Raw genomic sequence first — 5,544 nt, forward strand, 5'->3', positions numbered from 1 at the left:
TCGAGAGCATCCCCTACCCTTACATAAGATGTCAAGAGCCTCCCCACCATCAGAAGTTGAGTCCCCCACCCTCCCTTACATCACAGGACACATCCCTTACCTTGTGCTGCTGCTGGGAAGAAGCAGGAGGCATTGCTGGAAAGCAGAAATTACAGGGTCTGGAGGAGAACCAGAGGAGGCCACATGAAATGGCCTGGAGGGCCGGATTCGGCCCACGGGTCTTGTGTTTGACACATGTGGCCTAGGCTATAAGAAGATTGCCCCTTGATCACCAATAAAGTTAACCCCTTCCCTGCCAGTGTCATTATTACAGTAGCAGTGCATATTTATAGCACTGATTACTGTAATAATGTCACTGGTACCCCTAAAGGTGTCAGTTAGGGGTCCGATCTGCCAGCCTCAATGTTGCAGTCCCGCAAAATAAATCGCAGATCGCCGCCATTACTAGTAGAAAAATAAACAATAAAAATGACAAATCTTTCCCGTAGTTAGTAAACGCAATAACTTTTGCGCAAACCAATCAAAATACACTTATTGTGGGTTTTTTTTACCATAAATATGTAGCAGAAAACAAATTGGCCTAAAATGTTAAAAAATCTTGATTTTTTAATTTTTTTGGGGAATGTTATACAATGGGTACGGAAAGTATTCAGACCCCCTTAATTTTTTCACTCTTTGTTATATTGCAGCCATTTGCTAAAATCATTTAGGTTCATTCTTCTTCCTCATGAATGTACACATAGCACCCCATACTGACAGAAAAACACAGAATTGTTGACATTGTTGCAGATTTATTAAAAAAGAAAAACTGAAATATCACATGGTCCTAATTATTCAGACCCTTTGCTCAGTATTTAGTAGAAGCCCCCTTTTGATCTAATACAGCCAGGAGTCTTTTTGGGAAAGATGCAACAAGTCTTTCACACCTGGATTTGGGGATCCTCTGCCATTCCTCCTTGCAGATCCTCTCCAGTTCTGTCAGGTTGGAAGGTAAACGTTGGTGGACAGCCATTTTTAGGTCTCTCCAGAGATGCTCAATTCGGTTTAAGTCAGGGCTCTGGCTGGGCCATTCAAGAACAGTCACGGAGTTGTTGTGAAGCCATTCCTTCGTTATTTTAGCTGTGTGGTTAGCGTCATTTGCTCTTACATGCATTGTGATCTGGAAGGTCTTATATAGACAGGTGTGTGGCTTTCCTAATCAAGTCCAATCAGTATAATCAAACACAGCTGGACTCAAATGAAGGTGTAGAACCATCTCAAGGATGATCAGAAGAAATGGAAAGCACCTGAGTTAAATATATGAGTGTCACAGCAAAGGGTCTGAATACTTAGGACCATGTGATATTTCAGTTTTTCTTTTTTAATAAATCTGCAACAATGTCAACAATTCTGTGTTTTTCTGTCAGTATGGGGTGCTATGTGTACATTCATGAGGAAGAAGAATGAACTTAAATGATTTTAGCAAATGGCTGCAATATAACAAAGAGTGAAGAATTTAAGGGGGTCTGAATACTTTCCGTACCCACTGTATATCAGAATGTAAAAAATATTGTTTTTTTCAAAAGTGTTGCTCTTTTTTTCAAAAATTAAAAATCGCACAGGTTATCAAATACCACCATAAGAAAGCTCTATTTGTGGGAAAAAAAGGACATAAATTAAATTTGGGTACAGCGTCTCATGACCGCGCAATTGTCCGTTAAAGTAACGCAGTGCCGAATTGCAAAATATAGCCTGGTCAGGAATGGGGTAAAATCTTCCCGTCTTAAAGCGGTTAAAAATACGCTCATTGAGGATTTTTTTGTCAAAGACATGTAGCTAAATACATTTTGGCCTAAATATATGACAAAAATTTAATGTATTGGATATTTTTTAACTGTCATAGTAGAAAATGTCAATTTTTTTGCAAAATTTTCGCTCTTTTTTTTATTAATATCGCAAAAAATGAAAAGCGCAGAGATGATCAAATGCCACCAAAAGGAAGCTCTTTTTGTGGGGAAAAAAAGGACGTAAATTTTGTTTGGGTTCAGGGTTGCATGACCGCGCAATTGTCAGTTAAAGTCGCGCAGTGCCAAGTTGCAAAAAGTGGCCTGGACGTAAAGCAGGAAAATCCTCCGGTGGTAAAGTGGTTAAGGCCAGGTTCACATATGTGCGGCCGCGGGTTCATACCTGGGGTCCGGTGCTTGTCTGTTCACCGGTTCTGGTGTGAATCAGGTCCGCATTTTTGCCTGAATTTGCACCTGAACCTCCCCCAAACACACACATGACCCTTTTGCAATCCGCTCTGCGGCCGTCCTGGACCTGTGTGAACCGGCTCCATTGAGAGCCGGTCACACTTGCATGTCATGTCAATTGGATGCGGTGAAATCCTCATCCAATTTGCACATATGTGAACCCCAGCCTTGGAAGACAAATGTCTGTTCACCTTGTTGTAGTCTTATATTTTAGCAGCAGGTGGCAGTATAATCTTATTTTGATGCTGTCATCTGGGTAGTTATCCATGAGTAGGATCAGAGCTGTACTGATTGCTTTTAGCTGCAATCATTTTTTACATTCTGTAGATAGGGGAAACACACTTGGATGTTTGTGTTTTTTTTATCCCCCCCCCCCCCCCCCAGTGTTTTTCTGTTTTAAATGTATCACCCCATTTCATTCTGCATGATCCATAGATAGATCAATGTATTCATACAGAGTTTCTAAAAATCAGTCCCACATACTTTGATTTAAACTGATTGTCTAATGATTACACACTACAGTGCCTTAAAAAAGTAATCATACCCTTCGAAATTTTCCACATTTTGTTATGTTACAAGCAAAAATGTAAATGTATTTTATTGGGATTTAATGTGATAGACCAACACAAAGTGGCACATACAGTATCTCACAAAAGTGAGTACACCCTCACATTTTTGTAAATATTTTATTATATCTTTTCATGTGACAACACTGAAGAAATGACACTTTGCTACAAAGTAAAGTAGTGAGTGTACAGCTTGTATAACAGAGTAAGGCCCTGTTCACACCTGAGCATATTTCAGCTTGTAAAACGCTCATCTCAGAAGTCTCAAAACTCCCAACAAGCAAAATCCCATTTATTTCAATGGCCCCTGTTCACATATGAGCATTTGTGGCCTGAAGCAAAACGCCTGAAGCTTAAAAAAGTACATGAGCTTCTTTTTTGGCAGATTACAAGCGTTTTTGTTAGATGTAAATGCCTGCCTCCAAACTCCTGCAAAAAACGCCTGACAAAATGCCTTAAAAAAGGCCTAAAAAAACTGCCTGAAAAAAAACGCCCAAAAAAAAACGCCCCAAAAAATGCCAGAAAACGATACGCTCAGGTGTGATTGGAGCCTTAATTTGCTGTCCCCGCAAAATAACTCAACACATAGCCATTAACCACTTTAGCCCCAGCCGCCGCAGATGTACTGCGGCAGTCTGGCTCTCCCTGGCAAAACCCTGTACATGTATGGCGCTCGCCTGGGAGGAGCTAGGGGGCGATTGCACGCCGCCGCGCTCCTGCCTCCGCTCGTCAACGGGGAAGCCAGTGTGTGTGACAGGTGGCATCGATGGCTGCTGGCCACTCGCAATCTCCCGCCACTGACAGAGAAGGACGAATGGCTGATGTAAACACAGCCGTCCGTACTTCTCCCTGAAGTGATCACAGATGTCATGTGATCCTGCTATATTTGTGGGAAAAAAAGGACATCAATTTTGTTTGGGTACAGCGTTGCACGACCACGCAATTGTCTGTTAAAGTCACGCAGTGCCGAATCGCAAAATAGGGCCTGGTCATTGAGCAGCCTAATCCTCCAGTCTGAAAGTGGTTAAAGTCTAAAGCCCAGTACACACTATCAGATTATCGAACGATCTGTCGTCCGTTTTTTGTGGCATGCTAGTCTGATGTGGAAAGCGAAGAGGTTATTTTCATGCGAATTTTCCCGTACGACAGAATTCTACTTCAGAAGTGATGTCATGTGTTGGATTGTTTTGTATGTGTTCTTTTGTGAAGGAATGTGATGAACACTTGTGAATTAAGCAAAATGTCTATTTTTCTTTGTGTATTCTTCTCTACATGTATATACAGTGGGTACGGAAAGTATTCAGACCCCCTTAAATTTTTCACTCTTTGTTATATTGCAGCCATTTGCTAAAATCATTTAAGTTCATTCTTCTTCCTCATGAATGTACACATAGCACCCCATACTGGCAGAAAAACACAGAATTGTTGACATTGTTGCAGATTTATTAAAAAAGAAAAACTGAAATATCACATGGTCCTAAGTATTCAGACCCTTTGCTGTGACACTCATATATTTAACTCAGGTGCTTTCCATTTCTTCTGATCATCCTTGAGATGGTTCTACACCTTCATTTGAGTCCAGCTGTGTTTGATTATACTGATTGGACTTGATTAGGAAAGCCACACACCTGTCTATATAAGACCTTCCAGATCACAATGCAAGTCAGAGCAAATGAGAATCATGAGGTCAAAGGAACTGCCTGAAGAGCTCAGAGACAGAATTGTGGCAAGGCACAGATCTGGCCAAGGTTACAAAAAGATTTCTGCTGCACTTAAGGTTCCTAAGAGCACAGTGGCCTCCATAATCCTCAAATGGAAGACGTTTGGGACGACCAGAACCCTTCCTAGAGCTGGCCGTCCGGCCAAACTGAGCTATCGGGGGAGAAGAGCCTTGGTGAGAGAGGTAAAGAAGAACCCAAAGATCACTGTGGCTGAGCTCCAGAGATGCAGTCAGGAGATGGGAGAAAGTTGTAGAAAGTCAACCATCACTGCAGCCCTCCACCAGTCAGGGCTTTATGGCAGAGTGGCCCGACGGAAGCCTCTCCTCAGTGTAAGACACATGAAAGCCCGCATGGAGTTTGCTAAAAAACACCTGAAGGACTCCAAGATGGTGAGAAATAAGATTCTCTGGTCTGATGAGACCAAAATAGAACTTTTTGGCCTTAATTCTAAGCGGTATGTGTGGAGAAAACCAGGCACTGCTCATCACCTGTCCAATACAGTCCCAACAGTGAAGCATGGTGGTGGCAGCATCATGCTGTGGGGGTGTTTTTCAGCTGCAGGGACAGGACGACTGGTTGCAATCGAGGGAAAGATGAATGCGGCCAAGTACAGGGATATCCTGGACAAAAACCTTCTCCAGAGTGCTCTGGACCTCAGACTGGGCCGAAGGTTTACCTTCCAACAAGACAATGACCCTAAGCACACAGCTAAAATAACGAAGGAGTGGCTTCACAACAACTCCGTGACTGTTCGTGAATGGCCCAGCCAGAGCCCTGACTTAAACCCAATTGAGCATCTCTGGAGAGACCTAAAAATTGCTGTCCACCAACGTTTACCATCCAACCTGACAGAACTGGAGAAGATCTGCAAGGAGGAATGGCAGAGGATCCCCAAATCCAGGTGTGAAAGACTTGTTGCATCTTTCCCAAAAAGACTCCTGGCTGTATTAGATCAAAAGGGGGCTTCTACTAAATACTGAGCAAAGGGTCTGAATACTTAGGACCATGTGATATTTCAGTTTTTCT

This window comes from Pelophylax lessonae, assembly GCF_965119305.1.
Source record: "Pelophylax lessonae genome assembly, chromosome: 1".
NCBI lineage: Eukaryota > Metazoa > Chordata > Amphibia > Anura > Ranidae > Pelophylax > Pelophylax lessonae.